Source organism: Chiloscyllium plagiosum, unplaced genomic scaffold (genome assembly GCF_037043375.1).
Source record: "Chiloscyllium plagiosum isolate Xiang-an unplaced genomic scaffold, Cpla_swu_hap1 HiC_scaffold_2, whole genome shotgun sequence".
Taxonomy (NCBI): Eukaryota; Metazoa; Chordata; class Chondrichthyes; order Orectolobiformes; family Hemiscylliidae; genus Chiloscyllium; species Chiloscyllium plagiosum.
The window spans coordinates 85,443,789-85,456,854 of NW_028270140.1; the positions used below are offsets into that span (position 1 = coordinate 85,443,789).

The window sequence follows — 13,066 nt, forward strand, 5'->3', positions numbered from 1 at the left end:
CCTGTCAATGCACAAAGCACTTTGGTGTACATTTTCATCTGCATCCTCTTGTCGGTCACCCCATCAACGTTTGGTACGAGTGTCCTGAATCATAAATCAGTTGTGCCCTTGTCACAAGAAACATCTGGCCGCAACTCACTTGTGTCCTTTGAATTGCTATATGCCGATTCAAACTTAATATTAGCCTCTAATGTATCCACAATAACAATACCTGTACTTTGATCTTCGAAATCTCAGGCTGCTCACACTCAGAGTCATATCTCGACCATAATGAGCAAAACTCTTGAAGAACCATGGAACATAAGAGAAAACATTGAAGAAGATTTTTTAAAAATCATTTTTCTTCTAAAACATCCTGGGAAATTTATCTTCTCATCAATCTTATTGAATCTAGTTCAGAATGCTGTCTAGCTCAATAGCTGATTAAGCCATAAATCAATTGCAAGCTAAAGTACCCAAGCCTGGCATCTTGTAATTTATTAATTTAATTTTTAGCGCAGTGGTACATTACATCTGATGGTTACAAATCTTATGAATTGAATGTCACCATGTCCTGAGAAATAGTTTTGATTTAGTGACGAATCAGTGATTTTGCATGTTTCCATTGGAGGTAAGTAGAAAAGCAGAAAAGAAAACTTGATCAGGGCAATAGCCCAAAATTCAGAAACTGACCAATGGGCCAAATATTTCTAGTTATGTTCTCCAATCTTTAAGACCAGAATGCAGGCATTGAGAAGCCAATTTAGTTGTGTTTGCTTCTTATTAAAAGGCCAGCTCAACAGGATTAAATGCCTGTATCAATTAGGTTCTAGTGAGTTGAAAAATATGTGCCATGATAAACCTAATCTATGGAAGTAAATTGGATCCAGTGAGGAGGTCTTCTTGCAGGACTTCAGAATAAGTAACTGTTGTATTGTCCTCAACTGCTATTGAATTAAATCAATGTGAATGATTGTAATGCAATATAGGTTCTTTGAGTTCCATGAAGACAGCACTAGGGAGGAAGCTGATTGTCTGTACAGTGGCACATGGAATAAGGGTTAATGGGGAAAGTAGAAACACTGTCCTAAGAAGAGAAGGACACTGGCCAGGGAAATAAGGAGCACTGCCTAGGAGGTAACAAAAGTCTTTACTGTCTCTTTTAAAGTATGGTTTTATCCTACATTCAAAAGTTTTGGTTCAAGACAGACTAGCTAAGGAAAAAGCAAAGTCAAAAACTATCTTCTTGTTTTTAACATTGTTCATTTCTTAGAATCGTAGAGTCATAGAGCCATAGAGACGTACAGCTCGGATACACGACCCTTTGGTCTGACTTGTCCATGCTGACCAGATATCCTAAATTAATCTTGTCCCATATTCTAGCATTTGGCCCATATCCTTTCCTATTCATTTACACATCCAGATCCCTTTTAAGTGACATAATTGTACCAGCCTCATGACTTCCTCTGGCAGAAATTCCATACACGTATCACCCTCCGCATGAAAACATTGCCCCCTTAGGTCCCTCTTAAATCTTTCCCCTTTCACCTTAAACCTATGCTGTCCAGTTTTACATTGGGGAAAAGACTTTGACTATTCACACTATCCATGCTTCTCATGATTTTATAAAATTCTATAAGGTCACTCCTCAGCCTCTGACACTGAAAATAGTCCTGGCCTATTCAGCTTCTTCCTATAGCTCAAACCCTCCAACCCTGGCAACATCCTTGCAATTCTTTTTCTGAACCCTTTCAAGTTTAACAACATCTTTCCTGTAGCAGGGACAGCAGAATTGAATGCAGTATTCCAAAAGTGGCCTAACCAATGCCCTGCACAGCCCAGACCTCCTAACTCTTATACGCAATGCACTGATCAATATAGGGAAGCATATCAAACACCTTCTTCATTATCCTGTCTACTTGAGACTCCATTTTCAAGGAACTATGAATATGCACTGGAATAAATGCTACAGAACCTGATACTCAGATATATGCAAGGCTCTAAGCTTACTGTTACATTATTGAAAGACCATTCAGTAATTGTACTCTATCCAATGCTAGCCGATTAACTCCACATTTTTACGTGGCAGAATTTAAGGCTTCTGAGCAGCCTTCCATGGGATTCTCACATCCCACTTAGCTCCACCCATACTGTGATATCTATTCTCACTTGTGAAACAGCTCTGTGCCATCAGCACAAGGTTTCTCTGAGATCCTGAAGCCCCTATGCAACACTCCAGAGTCTAATGTTCGGGTAGAATGCACCACAGAATATTGGCTGTCCATGGCCTAATTGATTCTGTTGAAAGTTGGTGTCTGCAGGGATGAATGAGGTTACTGCATGGCAGGGGTTATAATCTCCATAGTCAAATTGGATGAGGTAATGTGGGAGCTCTAGGTCATGAGTCACTATCATAGAATCTTCTGGGGAGTGTTGTGAAAAGCAAGGATGCAAGTGGCCCAGGTGATTGGAAGCTTCAATGTCAGGATAAGCTTTGGGATGTCAATAGTATGGTACTCAGAGAGAAGAATAGTAAAATCTACAAAGTCACTGATGGGGTCAGCAGAAACAGGCGAGGTTCAAGGATTACAGGAGAAAGAAGAATGGCAAGGTGATGTGGGTGATAGATAATGGGGGTATTTATGGTCACAGTTAAGGTGAACTGACTCACATACAGATTTGAATCTAGCCAACTATGTCGCCTCACCTTGCAGCTATTATTTTCTTCGGGCCGAGATGAGAGCTGACCTATTGGCCAGAGCCGGAAATGGGATCAGAGCGAGCGCAGGGCCAAGCTGGGAGTCGAGTTATAGGCCGGAGCCTGGAATGGGGTGAGAGTGAGTGTAGGCCGAGCTGTGTGCTGAGCCATAGGCCAGAGCTTGGAATGGGATCAGAGCGAGTGCAGGCCGAGCTAGGAGGCCAGTTATGGGCCAGAGCCTGGAATGGGGCCAGAATGAGTGCGGTCCGAGCTACAAGCTGAGTTATGGGTCAGAGCCTGTAATGGGGTCAGAGTGAGTGCAGGGTTGAGCTGGGAGACAAGTTGCAGGTCAGAGCCTGGAATGGGATCAGAATGAGCGCAGGGTGAGCTGGGAGCCGAGCCACAGGCCAGAGTCTGCAATGGGGTCAGAGTGAATGTAGGGCAAGCTGGGAGCTGAGCCACAGGCCAGAGCCTGGAATGGGATCAGTGTGAGGGTGGGCCGAGCTGGGAGCTGAGCCTTAGGCCAGATCCTGGAATGGAATCAGAATGATCACAGGGCAAGCTGGGAGCTGAACCATAGGCCAGAGCCTGGAATGGGATCAGAGTGAGTGCAGGCTGAGCTGGGAGCTGGGTTATGAGCCGGAGCCTGGAATGAGGTGAGAGCGAGAGTGGGCCAAGCTGGGAGCTGAGCCATAGGCCAGAGCCTGGAATGGGGTCAGAGTGAATGGAGGTCGAGCTGGGAGCTGGATTATGGGCTGGAACCTGGAATGGCTTGAGACTGAGGGTGGACCGAGCTGGGAGCTGATTCATAGGCCAGAGCCTGAAATAGGATCAGAGCAAGCACTGGCTGAGCTGGGAGCCAAGTTCTGGGCCGAGCCTGGAATGGGATGAGAGCAAGGGTGGGCTGAGCTGGGATCTGAACCACAGGCCAGAGCCTGGAATGGGATCAGAGTAAGTGCAGGCCGAGCTGGGAGCTGGGTTATGGGCTGGAACCAGGAATGGCGTGAGAGTGAGGGTGGACCAAGCTGGGAGCTGAGACATAGGCCAGAGCCTGAAATGGGATCAGAGCGAGCGCTGGCTGAGCTGGGAGCTGAACCACAGGCCAGAGCCTGGAATGGGATCAGAATGAGTGCAGGCCGAGCTGAGAGCTGAGCTGTGAGCCGGAATCTGGAGCGGGAGCACAGTGAACCCAGGCCAGCCAGGGGATGAGTCCTGGAGGTTAGTCTGGGACAGAAGCCAATGCGTAGAGGCAGTGAGGCCTCGTGTTCTGAGGCCTGGCGAGAACGGACTCAGTGAGAGCGATCTATAACTTGTGTACTTGAAAGATACTTCTTATTATCATTCTGAACTTGTTAAACTTTGTTTTCCGTGCTAATCCTTTTTACTATTTCAATTCTGTAACAACAGAGTACCTAGATATTCTGTACCTAAGATGGCACTGAGAGGTGACATTACAAACTTTTCACTGCACTCATTTGAGTGCATGTGACAATAAAGGCTATTTAATTTAATCTTTTCAAAATTAAATAGTCATGGTCAGTGCTGATAAAAAGGCAACACTCTAATTGGGATGGGGCTTTTTTTGGGTGAGAAGGTAATGCTTACATTTTTGGCACACTGTTTGGGCTTTGTATAGATTATGAGTGAAATGGATGAGGAAGCAGCCACTCCCAATGAACCAGTGTGCTCCAGGACCCAAGGCTTGCACTTCAATCAGATCTCACACAGGCATGGACTCCTAGGAATTTGTAGGCTGATTTGCATCTCGTGATGTCCAAGTAATACTTGAAAGCTTGGAAGAAAAGGGATGCTTGCAGGTCTAAGTTGCAGAATGCAACAATCTTTCCCACTGGATCGAGTTTTCTGGCTAGATGTCTATGAGACTTAAAAGGAGTAGGTAGCAAGTCTGTTATGCCAATGCTAGGGTAGGATGCTTGGGTTTCAAACTTGCTATTGAAAAGCTTACCCTTGTGTCTGCCCCACTAGGTATCGGACAAAGGAGCAACATTCTGAAAGCTTGTACTTCCAAAGAAACCTGGTGTTGTGTGATTTTTAACTCTTTCCACCCAAGTCCAACACTGGCTTCTCCACAATATCTGAAACTGACATTTCAAGACAGAATCCCCCTTCTACTTCTTCTGGCGATCTCGCAGTTGAGGTGGAGCCAGTGCAGAAAGATATAGGAGCAACAATAACAGGCATTACACCAAACCAGAGAGATGTAAGATTCAGCAAACAGGGGCTTTAGTGACATTGAGCATTGGCCGGAATTAGAACCTACTGGAACTAATGCAGCCCTCTGCAACTGAGTGAGATACAATGTAGGAGACACCTCAGCATGTCCTCAGAGGGTGTGTTCTACATTCACCAGCTGTACCAAGATCTGTAACCACAAGGAGTGGGAGGCAATTCCATGCCAGGTGCTTTGAAGGTCACTGCAGCACTGACTTTCTTTACAAGTGGCTTGTTCAAGGGCTCTGCTAAGGATCTTTCAGCTACCAAGTCACAAGTATATGTGAGATTTCACTGATGCCTTATTCCAAAAAGCCCAGTGATTTGAGATATTTTCTTTGGATGTAGAGAGCCAGGCAGCAGTAACAGCATGTAACCCTCAGGTGCAAGCTGTGATAGACTGTGCATCTATTAGGTAAAAACAATGACTGCAGATGCTGGAAACCAGAGTTTAGATTAGAGTGGTGCTGGAAAAGCACAGCAGTTCAGGCAGCATCCAAGGAGCAGTAAAATCGACGTTTCGGGCAAAAGCCCTTCATCAGGAATACAGGCAGAGTGCCTACAGAATGGAGAGATAAATGAGAGGGGGTGGGGGTGGGGAGAAAGTAGTATAGAGTACAATAGGTGAGTGGGGGAGGGGATGAAGGTGATAGGTCGGGGGAGGAAGGTGGAGTGGATAGGTGGAAAGGAAGATAGGCAGGTAGGACAAGTCATGGGGTCAGTGCTGAGCTGGAAGTTTGGGGCTGGGGTGAGGTGGGGGAAGGGGAAATGAGGAAACTGGTGAAGTCCACATTGATGCCCTGGAGTTGAAGTGTTCCGAGGTGGAAGATGAGGCGTTCTTCCTCCAGGCGTCGTGTGGTGAGGGAGCAGCGGTGAAGGAGGACCAGGACCTCCATGTCCTTGGCTGAGTGGGAGTGGGAGTTGAAATGTTGGGCCACAGGGCGGTGTGGTTGATTGGTGTGGGTGTCCCAGAGATGTTCCCTAAAGCACTCTGCTAGTAGGCATCCAGTCTCCCCAATTTAGGGGAGACCGCATCGGGAGCAATGGATACAATAAACGATATTGGTGGATCTGCAGATAAAACTTTGATGGATGTGGAAGGCTCCTTTAGGGCCTTGGCTGGAGGTGAGGGAGGAGATGTGGGCGTGGGTTTTGCAATTCCTGCAGTGGCAGGGGAAGGTGCCAGGACGGGAGGGTGGATTGTTGGGGGGCATGGACCTGACCAGGTAGTCACGAAGAGAACTATCTTTGCGGAAGGCGGAAAGGGGTGGGGAGGGAAATAGTGGAGCACTCTCATCTAAGGGGCATCACTTCATTAATGTGTAACTGATAACATATGATGACATGAGCTAAATGCTCCAGATTTGTGCATGATATCCAGGTGCTTTTATAATTCCTACATTCTGGAGTACTCATAAATTGTGGATGATTTAAGGACCACCTCATCGATTGTAGAGATGGCTGCTGAGAGCCAAGGGCTAATCCCAATCGACCTGACTGGTGACATAGTGAATAATCCTCAGAATGCTGCCAAGGGGAATTACAATACCTCACATGTCTCTTCAAGGATTGTCACTGGCCAGTCAATAGAATGGACAAGGATTAGATTTGAATGTTGGAATGTTTAACTTGTACACCACAAGGTGGCTCCAAAAGAGTTCCTGGTGTCATCATTTTGTGCGCTCCACAACCTCATCAAACAAAGAGAGCATGTCTTTGAGATGGAAGAGATGGAGGACTGAGTGTCATATCTGATGAAGAAAAGGAAACTGATGGTGCCGAATTGGATTAGGAGATCAATCACAGGCAGGAAGAATGGTAAGACAAGGTATGCTATGCTGATGAATCTCATCAGGAGGCACCACTTCTGACTGTATGATAGAGAATATCATTGATAAAGCAGCTGAAGATAGTTGTACCAGTAACAGCCTGAGGAACCTCTCCAGGAATGTTCTGGGGCTTAGATGATTGACCTTGTTCAATTGTGCTGCAAAGAGCGGAGAGATCTCCCCGAATCACATTAATTTCAATTTTGCAATAGACCCTTCACATTGAGAAAACTCACTCTCAGCTCACCTGTTCAGTTCAGCTCTTGCATTTCTTTTTCCATTTATGGAACAAAGTTGCAAGAAGATAAAAAGCCAAGTGGCCCTGGGAGAACCTAAACTAAGCACCAGTGAGCAGATAGTTCCTACTTAAATTCCACTTGACAGCACTGTCGACAATACCTTCCGTTGCTCTGCTGATGATTGAGAGTAGACAGATGGGACAGTAATTGGCCTGATTGGATTTGTTCTGCATTTTGTGGATAGGACATTTCTGGGCATTTTTCCACATTGGCAGATGGATGCCAGTGTTATAGTTGTATTGAAACAGCTTGGCTCGAGACAGGGCTAGATCTGGGGGAACAAGTGTTTAGAGCTATTGCTAGGACATTGTTAAGATCCATAGATTTTGCAGTAACTGGTGTTTTCTGCAGTTTCTTGATATCATGTTGAGTGGATTAAATTGGCTGGAGGTTTGACATCTGTGATGCTGGGGGTCTCAAGAGTTAGATCAAGTTATATCATTCACTCTCCACTTCTGGATAAATGTGACAGCAACTGGAAGCATCGTGGGTTGATCAGGGAGTGAAAAAATGAGTCACATAATTCTTCAAAGAAAACGATCTGTACAGGCAGTTTTGACATCAGGCTTGGCAGGAAAACAACTGCTGTGGAGTTATGAATTCACTTCTGATGGGTAAGGAAAACAACATTGGAGTTAACAACACAAACTCAAAACTTGATAGAAGAAGAAACTTAAAAGAATTCTAAGACTGTGATGAGACTGGACAATACATAATTTGAACCATGAACTTGCCAGGAAGATTGATTAAGGTCACAATCACAGCCATTTATTTGAAAACTCAGGGAATGGGAACTATGAAAGGTTAGACTATGGAAGATGGGAATGGATCCACTTTGCCCACAAAGAAGCCAGACAGCCTCCATCCTTGCTGCAGAAGGTTGGAAAAAGAAACTCCAATTTGACCACAGTGCACAGGAGAATCATCATTTTGATCACAAAAAAGGCAAGATAATCCCCGAGCAAGCAATTTAGAGATCAGATTATTTTACAGTATTTGAGTGTTAAAAAGAGTACTGCAATAATAAAGAATCAAAAGTTTCATCAGAAGGATGTTTATAGCAAGCCTGTATATAACAGAATTCAATGCTTGTAAAACAAGGACATGAAGACAATGTTGATATCATTCAGAATTATAAAATGTTGAAGGCAGAAGATTCTAATATTATAGCTATACTACAAGAATAAAAAATCTAAGAGTCAGCAAAATACAAGCAGAATTGCATTGCAATACTGAAGGTTTATAGCAGCTTTAAAGAGAGAGGAAGAAGTAATGACATCAAAAGAAAATAGGAGAAGAAATAATACTATCTCATAGATTTAATGTCAAAAATGAGCCAAACAGAACACAGAATTTGACACCTTGGAGAGGATAGCTCTAGATATTGAAGTTTGGTTCAAAATCATATGCTAGATCTCCAGATCAACAAATAAGTACACAACTAAATTTGATAGGACGATATTAATTGCCAAAAGAAGAAGACAACTACTTCTTTAAGAGCTCTTTCAAGCCTTTGATAATTACGTTATTCTAAAGAAAACAAAATTCATGAAACAGCAAGATTAAACAGCATCCAGATGAATCCACGGATAATTTGCACAAATTAGTTGAAAACTGTGATAACGGAGCTTTTTCATCAGAACTCATAAGGGTCAGAAATGCTTTCAGAAATACCAGTTGAGTCTTTGGCAGATTTACTACAGTCCAAATAAAACTTAGCTTTAGAGAAATTTATATAAGTTGTGCTGAAAGCAAAAACTATGAAGCATCGCAGATGACTCCTGAGAGGAGACCAGCATAACTGGTCATTAGTCCATCGTCCAATCAGCCACTTGGTGCCAGCCAAAGCTGCATTTGTACACATTCCTTGGCTCCAGCTTGTCTACAAACTCGGCTTCCACTGTTTGAAAAAGCCCCTGTGTAAAACTTACTCACAAGGAGCTTTTAAAAACTGCAGCAATCCTTCAACAATCCTTGCTGTTTTGTTTTTAATTTTCTTTCCTCTTCCCCCCTCCACCATTTCAGTCCATGCACAAAGAAATAGAAAAAAAAAAGTTCCTTACAAACGAGATAGCCTTTTGATAGATTTTTCAACTGGAAGTCTTCACAGATTTGTGAGACAATGATCGAAACCTCCAGAAGTCTGCAGAGCAAGCACCTTTCCCTCCCTCTCTTTTTTGAAAGAATAGGAAAGATGAAGTGCAGATTCCCCAAAAGAAAGAATTCTAACACATAAAGCAAAAGGAAAGACCCTGGATCTAACTCATCTGCCAGCGAAGTAAAAACTGCAGACATCATTGTGCTATTATTGGTAAGAATCAATGGGACTGTGAGAACAATCCATTCTACTTTGTAGTCTGGACCTGTGAGACAGAACAATATACTCCCTGACCTCTGTTTGCTTCCCCCCATGATATTTGTGTCAAAATCTCTGTCTTTTATGTTACTCATGAGCGTGTATTTTGGATAAAAGGGAATAGCTAACATTTAATAATAGTAATTTGGCAATTAATAATTAATCTTCTCTGTCATTTTATTAGATTATAAGTGTGTATAATCAATATAATTGTTTTTTCATTGTATGATAAAATCTGGTGCATATGATTTTTAGGTTCTGAATTGCAGACATTCAGGCAACTGATTTTCATGGTTAAGTTAAATATATACAAATTTTTTACTGTTTGTGTATATTCTTCTCAATTGTATCATGATATTGGTAACATGTAAATATGACCAAGGACATTCTGAAAGATAGTTTACAAACTAAAGATGAGATGTTTCAACAGAGTTCTATAAACATCTCAGTGTGAAGGAAGAGGTTAGGTAGTCTTTAGGTTCATTAAAGATAGAAGCAATCTGTGAACGCTCCAGATTCTAATGGAGTTTGAAAAATATGATGGCAGGCTTTAACTCCCTAATTCAATCAAAACTCTTGGAGCTGCATTGTATAATTCATAATACAAAAGGCCTTTACTGAATAGCGAGGTTCCATAAGTCTAAAAAAACTCTCTTTTTGATAAAAATAACGAAGTTACTGGTTCACATTGTGCAGTCAGTCAATGATTTGACCAGCCAAGGACTTACAGGCCAACAAGCACTGAGCAATTGTTGGTTATGTTATGTAATCTCTTGTAACATTATTTGTGTACTAATCAAATTGTGGGTTTTTTAAAACTGATTTTAAATTGAATGTTGACTGTGGTTTTTAATTTGTCATAAAGATACAAGAAAATCTGATAGAAGGAATTCATCTGCCTTGTGTGATTTTTTGAAGAATCTCAAGTAAACAAATTATAATCCTTGAGATTACAGGGATTGAAGTGTAACAGTTCCCAAAGTAAAAATTCTTTTGCCTAGTCGCATGATTTATTTATGAAGCACTTCATTGTAATTTATGGAGGTTTTAAATCTCTTAACTGTTTCTTAACAAGTTCAACTAAGGAATTGAAATACTTTGATAGAGAATACTACCCATTTGTTTTCAGACATCCGCATGTCCTTTTGTTATTTATTTCAAAGTAATAATCCCTTGATATCATTAGGAGATATTCTAAAATGCAAATTAAAACAAAAATCAATTTAATTAAATTGCCAAAATTGAAGTTTCAGTTGACCAATAAAGTCACTTTGCTCCTGCACATGTGTCTTGTCGGAGGGGGAGAGTCTGTCCCAGAGCAGCCACTATGCTGTGTCCGAGCTGCACCAGCAGCCCATTCCGCTTCCTCCGACCGAAGACAGAGACAGCACCAAGCAGCAGTGGCACGAGTTTACCATTGAATCCAAAATCTTTCCTCAATAGGTTGACTGGCAAACTGGTGATTGTAAACATGCAGCTTGCAAACATAGAAGAATATATTGATGGTTTATTAGCCAATCATCTTGGAGAAGTCCTAATCAAGTGTAACAATGTTCCATACATTAGAGGAGTTGAAGATGAGTAAGAATATGGAGAAATGAGAGAATGACTTTCCTTTTTATTGGAAGAATGACCATGCCTACAATTTATTTAGTACTTCCCTTTATATCCAGTAAAGGAAGATGCTGTTTAAGGTGTAGGTTTGCTCGCTGAGCTGTAGGTTTGATATCCAGACGTTTCATTACCTGGCTAGGTAACATCATCAGTAGCAACCTCCAAGTGAAGCGAAACTGTTGTCTCCTGCTTTCTATTTATATATTTGTCCTGGATGGGGTTCCTGGGGTTTGCGGTGATGTCATTTCCTGTTCGTTTTCTGAGGGTTGATAGATGGTATCTGGATCTATGTGTTTGTTTATGGCGTTGTGGTTGGAGTGCCAGGCCTCTAGGAATTCTCTGGCATGTCTTTGCTTAGCCTGTCCCAGGATACATGTGTTGTCCCAGTCGAATTGGTGATTTCTTTCATTCGTGTGTAGGGCTACGAGGGAGAGAGGGTCATGTCTTTTTGTGGCTAGCTGGTAATCGTGTATCCTGGTGGCTAACTTTCTTCCTGTTTGTCCTACGTAGTGTTTGTGGCAGTCCTTGCATGGAATTTTGTAGATGACGTTGGTTTTGTCCTTGGGTTGTACTGGGTCTTTTAAGTTTGTTAGTTTTTGTTTGAGAGTGTTGATGGGTTTGTGTGCTACTAGGATTCCGAGGGGTCTTAGTATCTGGCTGTCATTTCTGAAACTTCTTTGATGTATGGTAAGGTGGTTAGGGTTTCTGGCTGTGTTTGGTCTACTTGCCGTGATTTGTTCTTGAGGAATCTGCGGACTGTATTTTTGGAGTATCCGTTCTTCTTGAATGCGTTGTATAGGTGGTTCTCCTCTGTTTTCCGAAGTTTGTCTGTGCTGCAGTGTGTGGTGACTCATTGGAATAGTGTTCTGATACAGCTTCGTTTGTGTGTGTTGGGATGGTTGCTGGTGTAGTTAAGTATTTGGTCAGTGTTTGTCGCTTTTCTGTATACGCAGGTTTGTAGTTGTCTGTTGTCCTTTCTTTCGACTGTGACATCCAGGGATGTGAGTTTGTTGTCGGTTTCTTCCTCCTTGGTGAACTTTATGCCTGTGAGGGTGTTGTTGATGATGTTAAATGTCTCTTCTATCTTGTATTGTTTTGTGATGACAAAGGTGTCATCTACGTAGTGGACCCAGATTTTTGGTTTGATGGTTGGTAGGGCTGTTTGTTCTAGTCTTTGCATTACTGCTTCTGCTATGAATCCTGCTATGATAGCAGAGATCCAACCGGTGTACCGTTGGTTTGTTTGTAGATTATGTTGTTGAAGGTGAAGTGGGTGATGAGGCACAGGTCCACTAGCTTCATGATGTTTTCAATGGTAATGTGATTGATGGTGGTTGGGGGGTGTGTGATGGTCTCTTCTAAGTGTGGTAAGTGTTTCCTTTGCCAGGTCGATGTTGATGGAGGTGAACAGTGCTGTTACGTCGAATGCTGTTTCGGGAGCTGCACTGACCATGTGAGAGGATTCTACTATGCTGCAAAATTTTCAAGACAAACCAACTTAATTGTAGACTCAACTCTTCTAGTTTGATACGGCATTGTGAATGCAGACGTACTATTAAAAACTCTTTCACAGTTTGAATAAAAAAAGGTACTTTGCACAAAGTGTCTTGTAAGGAGTTCTGTTGCCTAAATTAGCTTTGCTGTTACTGATCAGGTTTTATTTGGACACACCCAAGGTAGCAGCTGAGTTACTTTGGGTGGTAATAAAACCATAGAGTCCTTACAGTAAAGCCAGAGGCTATTTGGCCCATTGAATCTGCACCAGCCCTCTGAAGAGCAATACATCTGAAACCATTTTTCCAACCTATCCCTGTGATTCAGCATTTCCCATAACTAGTCCACCTAGTCTACCATCCCTAGAGACTATGGACAATTTAGCATGGTCAATCCACCTAACCTTCACAGCTTTGGACTGTTGGGAGAAACTGGAGCAGCTGGACGAAACTCATGCAGACACAGGGAGAATGTGCAAACCCCACACAGTCACCCAAGGCTAGAATCGAACTGGGTCGATGGCACTGTGAGGGAGCAGTGCTAACCACTGAGCCACCATGCTGTC

The 13,066-nt window shown here is 42.6% G+C and overlaps 1 pseudogene; it reads left to right on the forward strand.

The window, feature by feature from the left end:
• The first annotated feature begins 10,720 nt into the window (after positions 1-10,720).
• On the forward strand, positions 10,721-11,002 carry LOC148151934 (small nuclear ribonucleoprotein F pseudogene; annotated as a pseudogene).
• The last annotated feature ends 2,064 nt before the right edge of the window (positions 11,003-13,066 follow it).